Here is a 22,253-nt window from a genome sequence, read left to right on the forward strand (position 1 = left end):
CCCAGGTGCTGCTACATTTCCAATACTTTCCCCTTGGTGTGTGGGCGAAACAATCCTTCTAAGAAGGTTTGAAAGCTTGGATCACGATATTTTCCTGGAGGCTAGTTGGGGAATATTGCTGTTAAAATTCAGTCCTTGTCCAGCCATGATCCCCTCATACTACTTCCTCCTTTAACTGTGAGAACCCCAGCTGCAGAGAGGTCTTTTTGGAGGAGGCATGGTTGTGCAGGGATGTTAAGTCCTCTCAGATCAACAGATTTTTGCTTCGTGGAGTGGGTTTTCTGCTTCTTTCATCTATTCCATGGCAAAAAATGGAAAGGCAAAGCTGGCTTTACCTTTTGTGTAGATCTTTTTCCTGTTTTTCTTCCTTTTTATCACGAGCATTCCTAAAATCCCCAAAACTGTGTCTGTTGCTTCTTCTCTGTGGCCTCTCTGTTGCTTGTTAAGCACGATCTCCTTTTAAAGCCCAGTTCTGAATCCATTGAAGTTGATGGGAGTTTTTCCATGGATTTCGGTGGGAGCAGGATAAGGCCCTTGGGGCCTGATTGTTCACCACCTTGCATCATGTGTAGTCAAGGGCTCTTTTTGTAAAGTGGGTGTAACACACTGCCACCCCTGGGAGCCTGAGGAGAATTCTGTGACATTTAATGTCCACTTTGCACTCATTTTGTATGGATGTAAATGGAAGCACAAAGAACAAGGGAATGAAGAACCAAGCCCTTAATGAATCTTTGTTGACTGTCCTAATTTAAATCAAAGCAGGTGTCCTCTTTTTCTTCCCTGATTAGTATTTCTAACACTCTGTACAGCACCCTCTGTATTCTAATTCACAGCACATGAAAATGAGGTCTCAAGTGCATACCCATGGATTTCATTTTAAATAGGCTGTAAAAAGTTTAATTGGATGTTGCATGTGAAAACATGAAACGGGGTTTGAAATTAGCAATGACCTGGTGCCCATTATGGAATACATTTTCTAAAACTGCATGCTTGGGGGCTCCGAGCTTTTTGTCCCTCACTGATGTGCTCACTGTAGAATATGGAATATTCTGACTTGTGAGAATAATAGAGATCCCAGATGCACGAAAAATACTATGGCTTCATTTGGTGACTTAGAAAAGTGTTGAATGACTTAAATCGGGAAAAAGAAAAGGATACTTGTGGCACCTTAGAGACTAACAAATTTATTTGAGCATAAGCTTTTGTGAGCTACAGCTCACTTCATCGGATGCATTCAGTGGAAAATACAGTGGGGAGATTTATATACACAGAGAACATGAAACAATGGATGCTACCATACATACTGTAACGAGAGTGATCAGATAAGGTGAGCTATTACCAGCAGGAGAGTGGGGGGGCAGGTCTTTTGTAGTGATAATCAAGGTGGGCCATTTCCAGCAGTTGATAAGAAGGTCTGAGGAACAGGTTGGGCGGGCGGGGGGGGGGGGGGGGAATAAACATGGGGAAATAGTTTTACTTTGTGTAATGACCCATCCACTCCCAGTTTTTATTCAAGCCTAAGTTAATGGTATCCAGTGTGCAAATTAATTCCAATTCAGAAGTTGGAGCCTGTTTTTGAAGTTTTTTTGTTGAAGAATTGCCACTTTTAGGTCTGTAATCGAGTGACCAAAGAGATTGAAATGTTCTCCGACTGGTTTTTGAATGTTATAATTCTTGACGCCCATTGTTTCATGTTCTCTGTGTACATAAATCTCCCCACTGTATTTTCCACTGAATGCATCCGATGAGGTGAGCTGTAGGTCACGAAAGCTTATGCTCAGATAAATTTGTTAGTCTCTAAGGTGCCACAAGTACTCCTTTTTCTTTTTGCAGATACAGACTAACATGGCTGCTACTCTGAATTAAATCGGGAAGATCATGAATAGCAATGTTAAAGGCATCTGTTACTTCTTTCAGCAGACTGCTTAACATCAAACCTTAAAAGGATTTTCAAAGCACTAAGGGCTGGATTATACCATTTAGGTTCAGCCATTAGCTGGGGACAGTGCAGAGCTGCACTGCCCCAGGTGAGTGCTAGAGACAGTCTGTCTGCAAGAAGCAGAATGCCTCCTAGAGCTCCCCAGTGCTCAGGGGAGGAAGCAAACTGCTACACCCCTTTTAATGGGTGCATCACACTTTACCTTCTGCATGTCTGCTGGTTGGTCTGGAATCAGGGAACCGATAGCTTCACCTACTCATCTTTCTCTATCCCCTTCGGCTATGTTAGGAGTAATCCTGTGCTCCCTGAATTCAGGGACAGCGATTTTGCCTGACCCTGAGGCATGATGCATAGGGGATTCGGGGCAGATCCTTACTCCTTCTCTCTCTCCCCCCCGACCTCCCTGCTGTGCACCTGTGTCCAGGATAGAATAACATACAGAGAATTAAGGTTTATAATATTTTTGGAAATCAGGTGCACTAGTGCTGCATTTCTTCCTTTGTAGGGAAGCTAATATCTTGTTATAGGCTCTCTTTTAATAGGTTGCCTACCTTTTTCACCAAATATTCTTAATGTTACAAAGTGGACAGATATCGAAAACATACAACCCACCATCACAGCAGAAACCAGTGAAATAAACACACACGCAGACACACATAGACACACACAATGTTTTGCAATATAGAATCCTATGATGTTTACCTACAGTAAGTAGGTAATTATACAGAGTTATTTAGAGTAGTCTAGACTGGGGGAAAGGAAATAATCAGAGCCGGGGTGAAGAGACCATGGTTTGATACTGCAAGTGCAAATTCTTGTTGGTTGGGTTTTGATTTTGCAAAATCAGAAACGGGTGATTCAAATCTAGGTTTCCTTTTATCTGAAACATCATTGTTTGTGGATGGAAATTGGCTGGAGGTTCTGGTTTTGTCTCATCTCAAGTCAGGACACTTTGAATCTTCATAGTGCAATCAATTGTTTAGACAGGCTGAATCAATCTGTCAGTATCTATATGGGATTTATAGGGCACTAGTCACCATGCTATATAGGTATATCTACATAGTTTTCTCTTGATTTTCTAGACTTGATGGATTCCTTTTGGGAGGAAAAAAAAATCACACTCACTGTAAATCCATCTTCCGTCACAAGGTATAGTCTACTCTATTATTTGTCCAAGCTTCTCATTGACAGAGACAGTGGAGGCCTGCAGTGTTGTGAATGCAGCACACTCAGCTCCAGGGAGAGAGTAGAGGTGGGAGGAGTGCCTCAAGTTGCTTAACAGCAATTCATCTCACCATTTGAACAGTGACATTAACATACTCCATAGGGAGACTGCTAATCCTACTCATTCAGGATAATGGTGTCCTTGATCTGAGGCTTCATGGGAGCAGTGGGAGGGATATGGGGGCATTCTCAAAATTTCATTAAGGATATGGCAGACACCTCCCCCACTCAGGAGCTTTTGGGGCTTGCTCACACACTCTACTACACTAAATACACCAGAGACAGCAACATTTAAGAAAAACCAACCCTGAATTTTTGTTTGTACAGATTTATGTACATATTCATTTACAGTACATAGTGATTTATCAGATAACTGCAAGCTTGAGAAAACACTTCTATATTGCCCAAAGCAAGACTGATCACAGTCAAGGAGTATTTATGGGCTCTTATTTCGTAGAGCAGAAATAGCCAGTAATCTGCATGTAGTCTCAGGACTGTAATAGAAGGTAATACTTTATAAAAAAATTTTTTTTTTACATCTCCCACTTGACAACAGCACCCATCAGCTCCTTCTTGCCAGAAAGTGCATAAGCTTTTTGTTCAGGAGCTTTTGAATAATTTCAGGTGACTTTTCAGTCTTTCAGAGCAAAAACCTGGTTCTCAGACTTCATATTTGATTTATATATAAACTTCTGTGCATATTTATCCCCTTACTGAAATGTCACAAATCTATCATTTCTGCTAACTCACTGTCCAACACGGACAGAGGCATTCACAGAAATAGTAATAGTTGCATACTTTATATTCACTCAGATGATCTTGTTAGATTTTGTAACTCTTTAAGGCTGGATGCCTCTTTAGCTCTCACAAGAGGAAGGGATGGTCTTGTGGCTAAGGCACTGGACTAGAACTCAGGAGCTCTGTTCCTCCTTTTTTGACACAGACTTTCGGTGTGACCTTGGGCAAGTCATTTAGATCTCACTTATGCTTGTGGTGGCATGTAGGGTAGCGTAGCTACATGCCACAGTGAAAAGCAGGCTGTGTCCACACTTACTGAGGTTTGAAAGGCTCTGGAAATGGGGAGGCAGAGGGTTAAGGCTCAGGCAGCGGAATACGACACTGCTAAAAATAGCAGTGTACAGATGGTCAGCACTGCTTGGGAGTGTAGAACCATGTAGAGTATATACCCTAGGGTTCAGGTGTGTAGGGCACTCTACTCACCTACACCATGACTCACCATCTACACTGCTATTTATACTTGTGTTAGCTAAGTCTGCAGTGTCTGTACTCTGCGTGCTGCCATAAATCTCTGTGTCTCCTCCCCATCTGTAAATCTTAGTAGTAACATGTCCCTACCTTACAGGGGTGTTGTGAGCCTAAATTCTAAAATTCTTGAGAATTCAGATAATGAGGTGATAGGGGCTATGTAAGTACCTAAATAGAACACAAGGAATGGCTAAAGAGGGTTTTAGTGAATTAGAGTGAAAATCATGTCCTCTTCCACAAAGTCTGAGTACATGGGTTTGAGCACATAATCTACGTACAATAAGAACAAATTAAAACACTGCATTCCAACTGAACTATGAACATACTGTTAAGGGCACTTTGCCACTATAATGTGCAAATTGACTATAACCTTTACTTGCTTTTATATAAATCAGATTTCTTTCATACTCATTAAAGCTGAGAGTTCCTAGATTCCAGTATTATTCAGTGTTTTCTGGCAGATGGAAGAGATCTGTGCAGACTAGTGGAGGGTTCACCACAGCTATGAATAAACCTTAATTAAGATCTAATAATACTATCCGTAATGGGGATTTGTCATTTTGGCAATATTTCCTTTTCAGCACAAAAAATAATATAGAAGTGCATATGTTATCTTTGCTTTTATAACAAGTAATTTTTTCCCTTTTTTTAGCTGTACTTTTTCTCTGATTTTTCCATATACATGTTAAGTGCTTGCAACAGCATAACTCCTCTTTGCCTCAGACAATATATCTAATGTACATCACCTGTATTGTATTATTAAGGGTACGGGAAAAATGCTAAATGGGCGAGGGCTTTTATAAAAATTGAAAGCTGCAAAAAATTACGTCATCATGGAAAATGGTTGCCAAATGTCATGTGATCTCCTAATTCCCTGCCATACATAATCTAGATATTAAAAAAATCTTCGGGTTCCAGTTACAGTAGTATCTTGACTTTTATTTGTTCACCTCTTTTTAGTGCATAAACCTTTTCATTAAATGGGTTTACTTGCAATAATAACATGGGGTTAGAGAATTATTTGGCAAGAGAATTAGATCAAAGTGTACAGACTTGTCCTGATAAGATCAGGAAAACAAACTGTAACTAATTTTGAAGTTTTAAAAAAATAAATCTGTTGTATTTGTGGTTATTCTGTTGAGTATTTGGAGTTCACTGAAGCTGTTTCCAGCTCACAAAAAAAATTACTTTTCTGTTGACTGTCATTGTTCCTTTTAATATCTTGATCTTCAAAATGGGATGAGCTTAGTACTCTTCACATTTTCAGCTCTGGAACACAATATCATCAAAGGGTTAAAAAATTTTTTTGAAAATCTTATTTTCCTTGGAGGGAGAGTTTAAGCCATTTCTTTTGGGGGGAATGGGGAGAATTGTCTTTAAATATCCTGAAAGCTGTGGTGGTGGTGGTGGTGGTGGCAGCATTTAGATAACTGTCCTAAAATATCATTTTGTGCCAGTTAAGACTCGGGTAAGAAAAGGGGAGAAATTACTGAAAAGATAGGTCTAAAGAATTTTGTGGGTATGGAGATTCCTTAAAAGCCAATAACTAAAACATTGTTTTGCTATGCAGATGTATGCATACTGCCAAAATCTTCTCTGACCTGCATAGTTTCAGTTGGCCAAACTGAGAGGTGATGCGTAAGGAGTGTAAGTTACAGGTCAGTACTTGAACATTGAGTCTAAGGCCTTACCTACATTAAGAATATGCCTATTTCCAGCAATTGATGGGCTGCACCTATATAAGCCCCAAGTATAGACAAGGAAAGACACAATTTGCACCAGTGGAGCTTGACCCAGTTCCAAACAGAGGTAACTGGTGCAAGTCCTAGCTTTCTTTGTCAATATTAAGAGCATGCCCTGGGGTAGCTGTACCATTCACTGCCCATCAGATGCTACAATTGGGGTGAATATCCTGCGTATGTCTCTAGGGACTTTAAGTTGGTATAATTTACTGTGACGGAGGTTGGGCTTACTGGTGGTGCTGCATAGGGGTTAGGGCACTGGGTCCCAGTTCTCCCCCATCTATGGCATCCGTCGCCAGCAATCACTCCAATGCTGTGGTAGTCCACCTTTAGGTAGGTAGCGACTTGGGCCTCCCTTCTGGGGTGACAGAGTCCAGTAAAATATATACAGTCTAACATCCCCACAAAAGAAGGGGTTTCAGCCCACCTACAGGCCCCTATGGTGGTAGGCCTGTAACTCGTGACTTAGTGTCTCTAGCCTCTCCTCTTCTTCAGGGGGCGAAAAGGGGGTTTATGCCCCTTCCACAAAAAGCATGGTTGGTAAGGGAGCCCAGGCCCTCCCTCTCCACTAGACTCTCACCCAGGGCCCTGTGAAAGGCAATGACAGCACACACGCAGTAGTGCTTCGGGGCTGCCTCCCTGGGCCACTTCCTATCAGTGCCACTCACTTTCCCACAAGGCATCAAAGTCCAACAAAAAATAGCAAAAACAATTGAATCTGCAGCCCAGCTGGGCTCAGCTAGTAACCTCCTTCCTTGTGGGTTAGCCCCAGGTTCAGAGTGGTCCAAGTTCCTGGGTTTTAGTCTCACCTCCTGGAGGAGGTCACACTCTCCCTCTACCCAGGGTTTCCATCAGGCTCCAGTCCCTGATTAGCCCCTGCCTCCGATGAGGCTCCCAGTTGAGGACTCTGCATCCCATGCTTCTCTTAGCCCTCACCCCTAGAGAGAAAGCTCCCAGCTACCTCTCACTTGCGTCTCCTCCCTGTACCCACCTTTAGGGCCTGTAATAATTGCTGCCTGCAGGCCTCTCTCTTAGAGTAAGGGCTTCTGCTGTGCCCTTGCTCAGGAGCTTTCCTCCCCACTGCTGAGCTGTCTGGCTCCCTTTTAAACCTTTCCTCCAGCTGGAGCAGGCTCTGCAGCTGTGGGGAGCAGTCACCTGGGCCCAGAGCTGCTTCATAACTCTTTCTGTCCCAGGGTGTGGTTTGTACACCCCATCACACTTACATTTTGAGGGGACAGAAGAAGGTGTAAGCGATACCAGCCTAGACTCACTTTGGCTCTGAATCACCTACCGATCTGTCAAAACCCAATGTGTTAAAACCATTTGTCAAAACTAATCTTCAGATATCTGCTATCTCCTGTTTTTTCTTAGTTCGGGGTATCAGGCATTGTAAACTTCTGACTGCACTTCCCCTGATCCCCCGTATAGCTTTGTAAAACATCCCCGTCATCCATAAATAGACGTGGCAGGATTCGATTTAAATTGGTAGATGTCGGTAAATGGAAATTTCAGCCGACACACTGAAATCAATGGGAAAAAAGTATCCAGCGGGGACAGCTGGCTTGAGTGTGGCCACACCCCCACCGTGTGCCTGCAGGGATCCGGTGTGTCTATCCCTGCGGCAGCACAGGGAGCCTTCGGCAGCCCTGCTGTTATGGATCCGCTCCCTCTCTCCTCTCCTGGGACACAGCATAGCTGCAGAGCAGGGCTCTCTGTGCTGCCTCGTGACTGGTGACACCTGATCCCTGCTGGGAAGGCTGCAGTCCTGGCAGGACAAAGCAGAGCTTCCTGGCCATGGTCATGGTCATGGTCATGGTTGTGAGGACGAGAAGTCTGTTGCTGAATGGCTCCTGACCAGAGATGGAGCCTTTCAGCAGCAGGGTGGCCTCCTGCACAGCAGGGAGCTCCTCCTCCTCATCTCAGCAGGAGTGTGTGGGGGTCTCTCTCTGCGCTGCTCTTACAGGAGTGCAGCCTTCCGTGCATCTTGTGCCTGCAGGGATTGGGTGCCACCGTCCCAGCAGCAGCACAGGGAGGCCTCTGCAGCTCTGCTCCACTCACTCGCCAGCCAGCAATGTGGAAGCCATCCCTGAGCAGGAGCTGTTCACGAGCACCCCACAGCTGGTGGCTCATCCTGCTCCTCGCAGCCCTGGCCAGAGGTTGGTGCTCTGCTGGGCCAGGACTGCAGCCACCCCTGCACTTTGCACATGGCCCTTGGCTATGCAGGGAGCCCCCTCCGGTCAGCACTGCACCAACCCTAGGCATACCCTCCACACACTTAATTTCCAGCAACTGTAAAAATAAACATGGATAAATCTAAACACGTTATTAAAAATAAAAATAGATATTTATAGATGAAATTAGAAAAAAATAAAAACTGAATTCTGCCAAGCCTACCCATAAAGCCACAATTCTTTTTTTCTTACCCAGTGTTATATCCAAGACAGGGTATGAAATAACTCATTGTAATTACTACAGAAGAACCTCAGAGTTACGCACACCTTGGGAATGGAGGTTGTTCATAACTGAAATGTTCCTAACTCTGAACAAAACATTATGATGGTTCTTTCAAAAGTTTACAACTGAACATTGACTTAATACAGCTTTGAACTTTAATATGCAGAATAAAAATGTTGCTTTCCCTTTTTTTTTTTTTAATAGTTTAAATTTAACACAGTGCTGTACTGCGTTTGCTTTTGGGGTGTGTGTGTATGTGTGTGTGTGTGTGTGTGTGTGTGTGGCTGCTGCTGCTGCCTGATTGTGTACTTCCGGTTCCAAATGAGGTGTGTGGCTGACCGGTCAGTTCGTAACTCTGAGGTTCTACTGTATTTCTTAGGCTGTTTAAAGTACTGTGATGTGTGTACTCTTTGCCATATGTTTAACTCTGGCACTCACTTCTTGAAGCATGAACAAACTGAAGAAGGGGTCATTAGTTGTATCCCTTGAGCACTTGGGTACTGTGTGACCCTTTTAATAGAGTTAAGACCTGGCCATTTGTTCACACATCTCTTTTTATCGTTCCTTTATTCAGCCATTCTCTGACAGATTGAAACATTCTGGAGCTTATCTCTTCTTGACACACAGTGTCTCTCCTTGTTTGTCAAAATACAGATCAAGTAGCCAATGACCAATGGCATGGGAAAGAAGAGTCAGCAAAGGATAGATCAAACTAGTCTGGAAAGTCACTGAGCTCAAGATGCCTAAGTGAGTGACCAAGACAGCATGACTTTCTGAGGCATGAGACTAAAGATATTTAAATATAACTAGGAAGAAGTGTGTAGCCAGGAGATGCATGTGTGGATGAGATTACAAATAAAGCTGGGTAAATTTTTTCAGACAATTAGTTTATTTGCCAAAAAATGCAGTTTTGAGTTGACCTAAACTATTTGCTAACTTGGATTGAATAATTGGGTTGCATGTTAATGGAAAATAGTTTTGGCTGTTTTTTTGTTTTGTTTTTAAGTCAAAACATTTTTGTTTCATTTGAAAGGACATTTCATTTTGGAAATGTAGCCGGATTTAATTTTTGAAATGGTAAAACACCCAAAACTGAAATGACACCCCCCCCCAATTTTTTGTTTTTGTATTGGTGAGGAAAAAATGAAAAATTTCTCTTTTGGGCCAACCCCAGATTTGTTTTTTTCCATGTTTATGGTTTGGCCACTGAACTGGAAAAAAATATCAATTATCCATTCTGTTTTAATTACAAATATAATGGCGGGGGGGAACAGGGGCTGTTGATGATGATGATGCTGGGATCAAGGCTATGGTTGTGTGTATGGGTGGGGGAGATGACAGACCTCATAAGGTTGTGGGAGGACAGAGTAAAAGTTAGAAGGAGAATGGTTAAGAGCAGTGGATGATGTTGATCAAAATAAAAGGCGTTCAGTTCGGGAGTTCATCACAGGTCTGAACACTGTGGTGATAAGGTGTGGTGATAAGCAGCCAAGCAGCAATGTGCATGCATGTTCATGTGATTTGTGAAGCTGGGCAGAGGCACAGCCCTATTCCTGTGAATGCCCAGGAAGCCAAAGGGAAGCTGATATTCTGGGGGAGAAGCTTCCTCAACTAGGAAAAGATCCAGTGGGGAGTGGTCAGTAATCAGATGTCAGTGGCACTATCTATGGTGAAGTATTGTTGTTTATATTACCGTAGCACCTGGGAGCACTAGTCATGAAACGGGACTGCACTGTGCTAGGCACTGTACAAACACAGAACAAAAAGACTGTCTCTGTCCCACGGAGTAATGGATAGGGAATGATGTACTATTGACAGAGTGGTGACTGAAGACCGAGAGTTAGGGTATGTCTACACTACGAAATTAGGTCGAATTATAGAAGTCGGTTTTTTAGAAATCATTTTTATATAGTTGATTGTGTGTGTCCCCACACAAAATGCTCTAAGTGCATTAAGTGCGTTAACTCGGCAGAGTGCTTCCACAGTACTGAGGCTAGCATCGACTTCTGGAGCATTGCACTGTGTGTAGCTATCCCACAGTTTCTGCAGTCTCTGCCGCCCACTGGAATTCTGGGTTGAGATCCCAATGCCTAATGGGGCAAAAACATTGTCGTGGGTGGTTCTGGGTACATGTCGTCAGGCCCCACCTCCCCCCTCCGTGAAAGCAATGGCAGACAATTGTTTTGCACCTTTTTTCCTGAGTTACCTGTGCAGACGCTATACCACGGCAAGCATGGAGCCCGCTCAGCTCACTGTCACCGTACGTCTCCTGGGTGCTGGCAGACGCGGTACTGCATTGATACACAGCAGCAGCAACCCATTGTCTTGTGGCAGCAAACGGTGCAATAGGCCTGATAGCCATCGTCGTCATGTCTGAGGTACTCCTGGCTACCTCGGTAAGGTCGGTCAGGAGCCGCTGGGCAGACATGGGTGCAGGGACTAAAATAGGAGTGACTTGACCAGGTCATTGTCTTCAGTCCTGCCGGCAGTCCTATTGTACCATCTTATGGCAAGCAAGCAGGAGATGAGGATGGCTAGTAGTCCTAATGCACCATCTTCTGCTGAGCAGCCAGGAGATGAGGATGGCTAGCAGTCCTACTGCACCGTCTGCTGCCAGCCAAAGATGTAAAAGATAGATGGAGTGGATCAAAACAAGAAATACACCAGATTTGTTTTGTATTCATTTGCTCCCCCCTTTCTCCCTCCCTCCCTCCCTCCGTGAAATCAACAGCCAACAATCGTTTCGGTGAGGTCTGTCAGGGGCACCTTGAAAAGTTTAATGGAGATTCAGTCTTGCCTGAAATACTTGGGGGGAGGGATAGCTCAGTGGGTTGAGCATTGGCCTGCTAAACCCAGGGTTTTGAGTTCAATCCTTGAGGGGGCCATTCTGTGTGACAGTTGTTTTTGTTTCTCCTTGATGTAAAGCCACCGCCTTTGTTGATTTTAATTCCCTGTAAGCCACGTCGTCAGTCGCCCCTCTCTCTGTCAGAGCAACGGCAGACAATCGTTCCGTGCCTTTTTTTCTGTGCAGACGCCATACCACGGCAAGCATGGAGCCCGCTCAGATCACTTTGGCAATTAGGAGCACATTAAACACCATGTGCATTATCCAGCAGTATATGCAGCACCAGAACCTGGCAAAACGAAACTGGGCGACTAGGCGACGTCAGTGCGGTGACGAGAGTGATAAGAACATGGACACAGACTTCTCTCAAAGCACGGGCCCTGGCAATGTGGGCATCATGGTGCTAATGGGGCAGGTTCATGCAGTGGAATGCCGATTCTGTGCCCGGGAAACAAGCACAGACTGGTGGGACTGCATAGTGTTGCAGGTCTGGGACGATTCCCAGTGGCTGCGAAACTTTCGCATGTGTAAGGGCACTTTCATGGAACTTTGTGACTTGCATTCCCCTGCCCTGAGGCACAAGAATACCAAGATGAGAGCAGCCCTCACAGTTGAGAAGCGAGTGGCAATAGCCCTGTGGAAGCTTGCAATGCCAGACAGCTACCGGTCAGTCGGGAATCAATTTGGATTGGGCAAATGTACTGTGGGGGCTGCTGTGATGCAAGTAGCCAACGCAATCAAAGATCTGCTAATATCAAGGGTAGTGACCCTGGGAAATGTGCAGGTCATAGTGGATGGCTTTGCTGCAATGGGATTCCCTAACTGTGGTGGGGCCATAGACGGAACCCATATCCCTATCTTGGCACAGGTGCACCAAGCCGGCGGGTACATAAACCACAAGGGGCACTGTTCAATAGTGCTGCAAGCACTGGTGGATCACAAGGGACGTTTCACCAACATCAACGTGGGATGGCCGGGAAAGGTACATGACGCTTGCATCTTCAGGAACTCTGGTCTGTATGAACAGTTGCAGGAAGGGACTTACTTTCCAGACCAGAAAATAACTATTGGGGATGTTGAAATGCCTATAGTTACCCTTGGGGACCCAGCCTACCCCTTAATGCCATGGCTCATGAAGCTGTACACAGGCAGCCTGGACAGTAGTCAGGAGCTGTTCAACTATAGGCTGAGCAAGAGCAGAATGGTGGTAGAATGTGCATTTAAAAGAGCGTTTAAAATGTGCGTTTAAAATGTGCGTTTAATGTGCGTTTAAAAGAGCGCTGGCGCAGTTTACTGACTCAGTTAGACCTCAGCGAAACCAATATTCCCATTGTTATTACTGCTTGCTGTGCACTCCACAATATCTGTGAGAGTAAGGGGTAGACGTTTATGGCGGGGTGGGAAGTTGAGGCAAATCGCCTGGCCGCTGATTACGAGCAGCGAAACACCAGAGCGGTGAGAAGAGCACAGCAGAGCACGCTGTGCATCAAAGAAGCTTTGAAAACCATTTTCATGGCTGACCAGGCTACAGTGTGAAAGTTCTGTTTGTTTCTCCTTGATGAAACCCCGCTTCCCTTGGTTCACTCTACTTCCCTGTAAGCTAACCACCCTTCCATCCTCCCTTCAATCACTGCTTGCAGAGGCAATAAAGTCATTGTTGCTTCACATTCATGTATTCTTTATTAATTCATCACACAAATAGGGGGATAACTGTCAAGGTAGCCTGGGGGTGGAGGGTGGGAAGCAGCGAGTGGGGTGGTGGAGGAGGGAAGGACAAGGCCACACAGCACTTTAAAAGTTTAAAACTTTAAAACTTATTGAATGCCAGCCTTCTGTTTCTTGGGCAATCCTCTGGGGTGGAGTGGCTGGGTGGCCGGAGGCCCCCCCACTGCATTCTTGGGCATCTGGGTGAGGAGGCTATAGAACTTGGGGAGGAGGGCGGTTGGTTGCACAGGGGTTGTAGTGGCGGTCTGTGCTCCTGCTGCCTTTCCTGCAGCTCAACCATACGCTAGAGCATATTAGTTTGATCCTCCAGCAGCCTCAGCATTGAATCCTACCTCCTCTCATCAGGCTGCCGCCACCTTTCAGCTTCAGCCTTCTCTTCAGCCCGCCACCTCTCCTCCCAGTCATTTTGTGCTTTCCTGCTTTCTGACATTGTCTGACTCCATGCATTCGTCTGTGCTTCTGGGAAGGAGAAGATCCTGTGATCCTTGAAACACATGCAGCTGGTGGAGGAAAAAAAAAGGGACAGCGGTATTTTAAAAGACACATTTTATAGAACAATGGGTGCACTCTTTCACGGTAAACCTTGCTGTTAACATTACATACATAGCACATGTGCTTTCGTTACAAGGTTGCATTTTGCCTCCCCCACCACGTAGCTAGCCCCTCCCGCTTCCCCATGGCTAACAGCGGGGAACATTTCTGTTCAACCATAGGCAAACAGCCCAGCAGGAACGGCCACCTCTCAATGTCCCCTTAAGGAAAGTACCCTATTTCAACCAGAGGACCATGAATGATATCACTCTCCTGAGGATAACTCGGAGAGATAAAGAAAGGATGTTGTTTGAACGCCAGCAAACATACACTGCAATGCTTTGTTCTGCAGTGATTCCCGACCAGATGCTACTGGCCTGGCGTGGTAAAGTGTTCTACCATGGTGGACAGAATAAGGCTGCCCTCCCCAGAAACCTTTTGCAAAGGCTTTGGGAGTACCTCCAGGAGAGCGTCATTGAGATGTCCCTGGAGGATTTCCGCTCCATCTCTGAGTTGAGAGTGCTGTCCAGAGCGGTCACAATGGAACACTCTGGGATAGCTCCCGGAGGCCAATACTGTCTAATTGCGTCCACAGTACCCCAAATTCGACCCGGCAAGGCCGATTTCAGCGCTAATCCCCTTCGGGGGGGTGGAGTAAGGAAATTGATTTTAAGAGCCCTTTAAGTCGAAAAAGAGGGCTTCATCGTGTGGATGGGTGCAGGGTTAAATCGATTTAATGCTGCTAAATTCGACCTCAACTCCTCATGTAGACCAGGGCTTAGATAAGAGGTGCGTGTGGAAGTGTGGTACAGGAAGTGATTGACTGAATATTAAAACATCTGGTGTGTTAATGACAGATGTGGAGGTATGCTTTGAGGGGATCATCTGCTGAGGGTTGGGACACACAAGAAACAGGGCAGGAAATTAGATGGTCTCGGGGGGAGGAAGGAGGGGCTCTGTGCTAACTACAAATAATAAGACTATATGTAAGCACTTTTTCCAGTGCCATCTTGCATTATCTTGTGTTGGCAAAAATACAATGTGATTTTCAGTGCTACACAAAATATCATAATGCTTCATCAATTAAGTAGTCCTAACTCACATGAATCCTAATAAAATATTAGTGAATAGTCATTTGCATTCTCCCTACTCTAATGATAAACTATCCAAAACAATAAATAACACTTTGGATTATTTTTACCAGCTTGTTGTAGACGACTAAGCGAAATCTGGAAAATGTCAGATTGTTACTATGCATTCCTCAACAAAAGAACATTCTGTAGCGTGCAGGACAGACAAACACACACAAGTGTTTACTTAAGATGGCTTGCATCTCATTGCGGATGCCATGTGATTTAGCAGTTGCCATGGTAACTATGCATTTTTTATTTCATATCTTGAATAAATGCTCAGATTGCCCTTGTTAAATCTAACTTATCCCCTTCCTGAAGTTTCACACAACTGTGCTTTATAATGAAAGTAATGCCTGAAGAAAAGATGACCCTATCATTTACATTGTATCATTTACGGTGTATAGTTAATTTAGAAATAAATGTTGCTGTATAAGCAATTCTGGATGGAACAAAAGAGAAGTCCTTAAATAAGTTAATTCTTCATTATTTTATGACATAAAGCAGGGGGAAAATGTAAAGTATTATTGTATAATATATTATATGTTTTTAATTTTCTTGTAATTGTCAGTTATCTTTGTATTCCTTCATGTAAAAACATTTAATTAAGAAGAGGAAATATACTTATACATATAGACGTACAAGAACAATTCTGAACTCACATTTTTTTATTTGGTGTAATTTTTCAATATCGTTTCTCTTTCCTATATAACTTTGACCTCTTTAAAGGAATTTCAGTTCCTGGCAACAGATAGTTAAATCTTAAAACCTTTATTATTTATTTTGTGCTACATATAACTGGCTTAGTACTCACAGGCAAAAAATGCGACCTCTGAATCAAGTATGTGTCTGTGTGTTGTGGTGGAGGTTTGATTTAAATCATTTGAGTATTCAGATAAAATATTCTGTAATATGTTCAGGTGTGGGGGAGGAGGGAGACCCTGCATGCAGCCTGATCTTACTTTCATTATTGTGAGAAATCACTCATTGAAGTCACTCAGCATTCCTAAGTAAGAAATGTAGAATTAGGTCCCCAGATATTGAATAAAGGGATTAATTTTTATTTTCTCTTCAAGCCCTTTCTTCTATTCTTATTGCATCTTCTGCTCTGCTGTCTGCTCAGAATGCATTACCAAGCCTGAGTATGACTAGTGGCTCATCTATTTTTGAGTGATTTAAATACAAGAATTAGTTAATAAGAAAACAGCCATTAGAAAACATCAGTAAAAGGATAATCATTTCAGGCTACGTAGATGGGAATATAAAGTAGCCAGCATAACCAAGGAAATTACATTGAGAGTTACTTAATGCTATTCTTAAAAGAAATTTGAAAATACTATCTTGCTGCTTAGGGTTAAAAACATACACTAAAGCTACCACAATAAATTATTTAAACCCCAGGTGATGACTGCTACTGTTTGCACTGCAGCATAACCACAAGTTGAATGAAGTGATTTTATTTCAAACATTAAATTAGCATCACTTTTCACTCCCACACACAATGTTTTCATACTTCCGGGTAGAAGTTTCTATTATGTGTTTTTCCATTAAATGTCAATATGTTAGAGATTATTTGATATTGGAGTTTGAGAGATTTATACAGTATTTTCATTTTTAGAATTTATCTTAAGCCTTTCATAGCTTTCAAGTCTGATTCTGGTATAGGTGTTTGCTATATCTTCAAACATCAGCTGCTGGCCCTCTTCAGAACAGACACTTAAAAAAAATACAACAGGTAGCGATAAGTGTCAGGAAGAGCACATAATACTAATGGACTAATTCTGATCTTATAAGTTTGGAAACCTGTATTAAAATACAAATTGTGTATTGTATGCATATATTTAATTATTTTTCTACTGGAACAAGGGAATTCTCAACCCTGAGAATGAAACATAAGCGTTAGGGACCAGGACGTGGGCAGTCATGCCTAGTGGTTGGAGCAGGAGTCAATAGCCACAAAGAGGAGCCCAGGGTCAGAGCTGGAGTCGGAGGATAGATGTCCGAGTCAAAGTCAGGAATCTGAGCTGAGCTACCTGGAGTGAAGCGAGGCAGGAGCAGGGCTGGGAACAAGCAGGAGCAATCACAGCCATGGGCAAATGCCTTGAGTAGCCAGTACCCTGCTACTGGTCTTAAGAGCAGGTCTGCTGATCCCCTCAGCCAATCAGGTGGTTTGGCCAATCAGGTGGCTCAATTGGGGCCCCGCTGTGCTCATTTGGCCATCTGGGGGCTAAAGTAGCAGGTAAGCAGGCTAGCTGTGGGCCCTTACTCCTGACCGTAGGAGAGAAACTTTCTCTGCAGTTGGACCAGTTGTGGAAGTCAGTGCTAAAACTCTCCAGCATCATAACCTAAACCTTCCTTTTGAGGGGAGGATGGGGGGAGAGAGGAAACAGAGAATCTTTTGTGTTGGTTTTAGAAGTTGCAAGGTGCCCAGTACTATGACGATGGGCTCAGTGGAAGCATATAGGTAAATAGATTCATATATTTGATATCCACCTGTATACAGATGTTCTGCAGGAGACCTTAGCTATCACTTGAGTCCTTAATGTGCAGTTTAAATGATTTTGCTATGAAACTGTAGCACATCTGGCCAAACTCATCTTTGACATGTTTGGTTTCAATTGACCAAACTGTGAAGTGATGTGTAAGGAGTGTGGGTTACATGCCAGTATATGTGTTGCGTTTAGTCCTCATCTGCGTTGGAAATTTGCCCCAATTCCATGGATAGCATCTGCTCACTAAGATGAATTTCACCCTACATTGAAAAGTTAGACAAGCTAAATATGAGTATGTTATCTTCTAGAGTGGTTTCTATTCATGTGTGAAAGCTAATGATGGGCTGCAGTAGAAGCCAGTGTACATCCATTTGGAATGTTAAATAACTATTTTTCTGGTTCCCCTGATACCCGAATAATTTCACTGTTCCCATGGAACAGAAATCTTTACAAAAGGGGGAAAAATTCTGTCTTTGGAAAAACTGAAATGGAATCTTCTAAAAAAAAAAATTCTGGTTCCACCTTTGCAACTCCATGCAAGTTGCCAGGAGAGCATGATTTCCATCAAAGTGTTGGCAAAATCAAAATGATCCTGCAATGTTTTGGTTTAGACCAATTGGCATTTTTCAGACAGAAAATCTGTTACACTAAATAGTTTCTGACCAGCTCTAATGACCACGATGGTAAGTTTGAGAGGGAGACAGTGTAGGAGGAAGTGATTGGAACCCATCCCTTTCTTTTGCAGCACAAATCTATCCTTCTGCATCTCAGACTTATTTCCATGTGAAAATTGCACATGCTCAAGGCCTTCAAGCACCTTGTTACTTCAGAAGCTTTATGATAACAGTGGCACGCAGACAGCCACTAGGGGCTGATGGAGAACTGCATGAACTCTGCCCTTGCATCTGTTCTCCTCCTAAATGCCAAAATCAGCTCTTTCACCTATAGTCGGGTTAAGAAGTAAGAGTCCCCTATGTTGACCTTGCTGAGCGCATTGCCAAGCTATCAGGCTGCATCTACTAATAACAGTTAAGTCTATGATGCATGGGAAGGGGAGAAAGAAGAAAATGCCTATTCTTCTATTTTCATAAATAGCTATTATTCATCACCCAACAAAGAGTTGTGTGGGGTTAGGGTTGTCATACCACTACTCCTATGTTCCCTCTCATTTAGGCCCCAGTCCAGTAAAATGCTTAAGATTTAAGAGAGGTAGCATTGCCTAGGAGATGGGGCAAGACCAACCCTGGGATTCAGGAGATCTGGTTATATTCGCAGCATTGCCTGCCTCTGACCTCCTGTGTGATGTTGAGGAAGTTTTGTGCCTAGCACAGTGAAGCACCAGTCTTCCTTAGGGCCTTTTGGCACTAGTGTAGTACACTTATGAATAACAATAAGCATAAGTTTATACAGTAGTCTCTTTGAAAGCAGTTGGGCTAATTGTGCTTAAAGTTATATGCGCAAGCACGTGCTGGACTGTGATCTAATGGCACCATTCTGCAATCTTTACTCATGCTGGGTAGTACTTACCCGTGAGTAGTCCCAACAAGTACCCAGGAGTAGTTCCAACAAGATATCAATAGGATACTTAAGTAAGAAAGATACTACTCAACATGAGTGTAAAGATAGCAGAGCTGGTCCCATGATCTGCATATAAGGAGGTAGTATGCCTTGATGTGTTGTCTGTCGAGGGGGGTTTCCCTAATACACATTGTCTCTCTGTTTTGCGAGCATCATTCTTTTGACCTGTCTACAATGGCAGCCTTGTTATTCATGTGTTCTTTATGACAAGGTAACTAAGGGGATAATAACATCAGCAATTTTTATAAAAAGTGCATAGTGTACATTATTTTATTTGACTTACAAAATGCTTCTTGGCGGTAGAATATTTTGATAATATTTTAAATAAGAATTTTGTTTTTGTTTTACCACCATTTTATGAATGCTGATATCCACAGTCGTCAAGTTTTGCTCTGCAGAATGTGGGCTTCCTCTGTAGATCTTCCAGATATGTGTCTGAGCATTAAACTGCAGTGAAGCTGTTCATATTGTCTTTGAGTTCATTTTGATGGCAGCATTTGTCGTTGCACATTTTCATCGTTCTATGGTTTGTTCAGTAGTCTTTAAGAATGGTCAGATATCAAAACTAATTCACTTTATAAGCCAGCCACATTTCCATTTTTCTTTGTTTTGGGGTTTAATGTGAGTTCTGAGGTAGATTTACCAATTGGTTATGATTGGAAACAAGCTACTACTGTACAATCCAAAAGAAAGGTAGAGTTATAATTAAATGTTGGTATATAGTAGGTAACATAATAAGGAATGAAAAGATGCAGATTTTTGTTCTCCTTTGGCCACCCCCTTCTATGGTTGCATTTTGTGTGTGTGTTTTATTAAATATTGTATGAACAATGTTTTGGGTGATTCTGCATCGACAGATTTTTGTTTTTATTTGAAATTTGGGACAGTGGATATTTGTCTAATTGACTCACGCAAATGCGAGAAAGTCCCGTTCAAATAAAAATTTCATGCTTATGATATTTTGAGACGAAGCAGAATAGTGGCCATCTTTGAAATTTTTCTTTATGAAAGTGGGAGATGGTAGGAAAATGTGCTCCATGGTTGTTGATAACCCATAGGCCAGAGTATTTAGCAATTTCATAGATTATACAGCCAGAAGGGGCATCTGTGATCATCTAATCTGATCTCCTGCACAATGCTGGCCATAGAACTTCCGTGAATTAATTCCTATTTGAACTAGAACATATCTTTTAGAAAAGCATCCAATCTTGATTTACAAATTGCTCATGATCGAGAATCCTCCACAACCTTTGGTAAACTGTTCTAATGGTTAATCACCCTCCCTGTTAAAAATGCATGTCTTATTTCCAGTCTGAATTCATCTGTAGAGCCCTGCAAATCCGCGGATATCCGCTTCATATCTGCGTACCATTTTTGCAGGTAATGGATCGGACACAGATACAACCACGCAGGGCTCTACTCACCGGCAGTACCCGGCCTCTGGCATCTGACTTGGGCAGCCCGGGGGCCGCAGCACACTCAGGGTGGCAGGACAGAGTCGGGACTATCCAGCACCAGCTCACCATGCCGCTTCCTGTACAGCACCTTGGGCAGTGCCAGCGTCCCCACCATGGCCCGGGAGCATTGGCTGCACTCCTGGCCCGCTGACTCCTGGGCAGCAGAGCCTGCCCCGGGCCATGGGGATTGGAGCAGGCGGGACCCTGGTGCCCCACCCCTCTGCCCCACTGTGGTGCAATACGCACTGCTGCTGCTATTGCTCGTGAGCCCACAGGAGCAGCATGCAATGCCTCTTCCCCCCCCCCCCCCGCGTTGTCCCTTTTCCTCGAGACCCTGCCCCCACACCACCCCTTACCCCAAGTCCCCACCTTCAGGCTGCCTCTTCCCTGCAAGACCCCACCACCTCTCGCTCATCTCCATTCCCTCCCCCTCCCCCTCCCCCCCGCCCCCGCATCGCTAGTCTTTGTGACACGGCTTCCTGGTGCGGATGCTGATACACACAAAAGATGGCTAGCGGATCGCAGGTCGGATCGCCGGTCGATTGTGGTGGATGTGGATCGGATGCAGATCTACATTTTTGTATCTGCACAGGGCTATATTCATCTACTTCTTCGAGCCATTGTATTTTGTTACACCTTTCTCTGCTAGATTCAAGATGTTTATTATCATCAAATTTTTGTTCTCCATGTAGGTACTTATAAACTGTGATCAAGTCACTCCTTAACCTTCTCTTTGTTAAGCTAAATACATTGAGCTCCTTGAGTTTATCACTAAATGTTTTCTAATCCCTTAATTTTTCTTCTGGCTCTTCTCTGATCCCTTTAACAATTTATCCACATCCTTCTTGAATTGTGAACGCCGGAGCTGGCCAAGTGCATTCTAGCAGCAGCCACTCCCGTGCCAAATACAGAGGTAGGATACCAGCCCTACTACTATATTTTCTACATTCAAGGATTATATTAGCCCTTTGAGCCACAGCATTACACTGGAATCTCATATTTAGGTGATTCTCTACCCTGACCCCCAAGTCTGTTTGAGTCACTAGTTCCCAGGATAAAGTCCACCATCCAGTAAGTATGACCTTAATTCTTTGTTCCTAGATGTATCACTTTACATTTAGGTGTATTAAAATACATGTTAGCTTGCACTCAGTTTACCAAGTGATCCAGATCGCTCTGTATCAGTGACCTGTCCTTCATGCATTGGATTGGATAAGCTATACCAATGATTCTTGAATATATTATTCTCAATGTAATGCAAGTAAATCAAGTTTGTCTGTTGTGACTTTGATATGCTTTGGAACTCCATGAAACAACATACCTGAGAGAGATTTTTCCAAGATTTTATATCCTTGTTCCACTTTAATTTTTGGTAAATTCCTTTCCACTTTCTTCGTAAATAAAGTGGAAGATTCCGATAAAGTATCTAGTCATTTGGGTAATTCCAAATTATTATTTTTGCTGCCTTGAAATCTACTACTGTGTCTTCAGAGTAATGTATTCCAATGCAAAAGTTAATGAAGTGACAACCATCTTTAGTCTGTGGTGAATCTTGTTTAAAAGAGATTCCCTTCTGGGATTATCTTTTGGTATGGGAATAGTAAAATATATATTTACTTTCTTTTTTGGGGGGTGTATGTGTGTGTGCCACCTTTATACTAGGTGGTGTGCGTGTGAGGTTGCCCAATACTTTCCATTATAAGACCCTGATTTCAGCTGCTGATAACTTGGCTGAACTTTAACCAGTTGGGCTGAAATTTTTCATCCTTGGTGTCTGCCTCAGGCTAACTTTTTAATTTCGCGACCAGCTTGGCTTAATGGTGAAATCCTAGCGGATCTTAAACATAAAAAAGAAGCTTACAAGAAGTGG

General features: G+C 43.3%; 1 protein-coding gene across 3 annotated transcripts in view; it reads left to right on the plus strand.

The window, feature by feature from the left end:
- RAPGEF5 (Rap guanine nucleotide exchange factor 5) overlaps positions 1-22,253 on the plus strand; it is a 223,964-nt gene that overhangs the window by 106,898 nt on the left and 94,813 nt on the right. The gene's annotated exons all lie outside the window — the stretch shown is intronic.

The sequence above is a fragment of the Natator depressus genome, chromosome 2, assembly GCF_965152275.1.
Source record: "Natator depressus isolate rNatDep1 chromosome 2, rNatDep2.hap1, whole genome shotgun sequence".
In the NCBI taxonomy this organism is placed as follows: Eukaryota; Metazoa; Chordata; order Testudines; family Cheloniidae; genus Natator; species Natator depressus.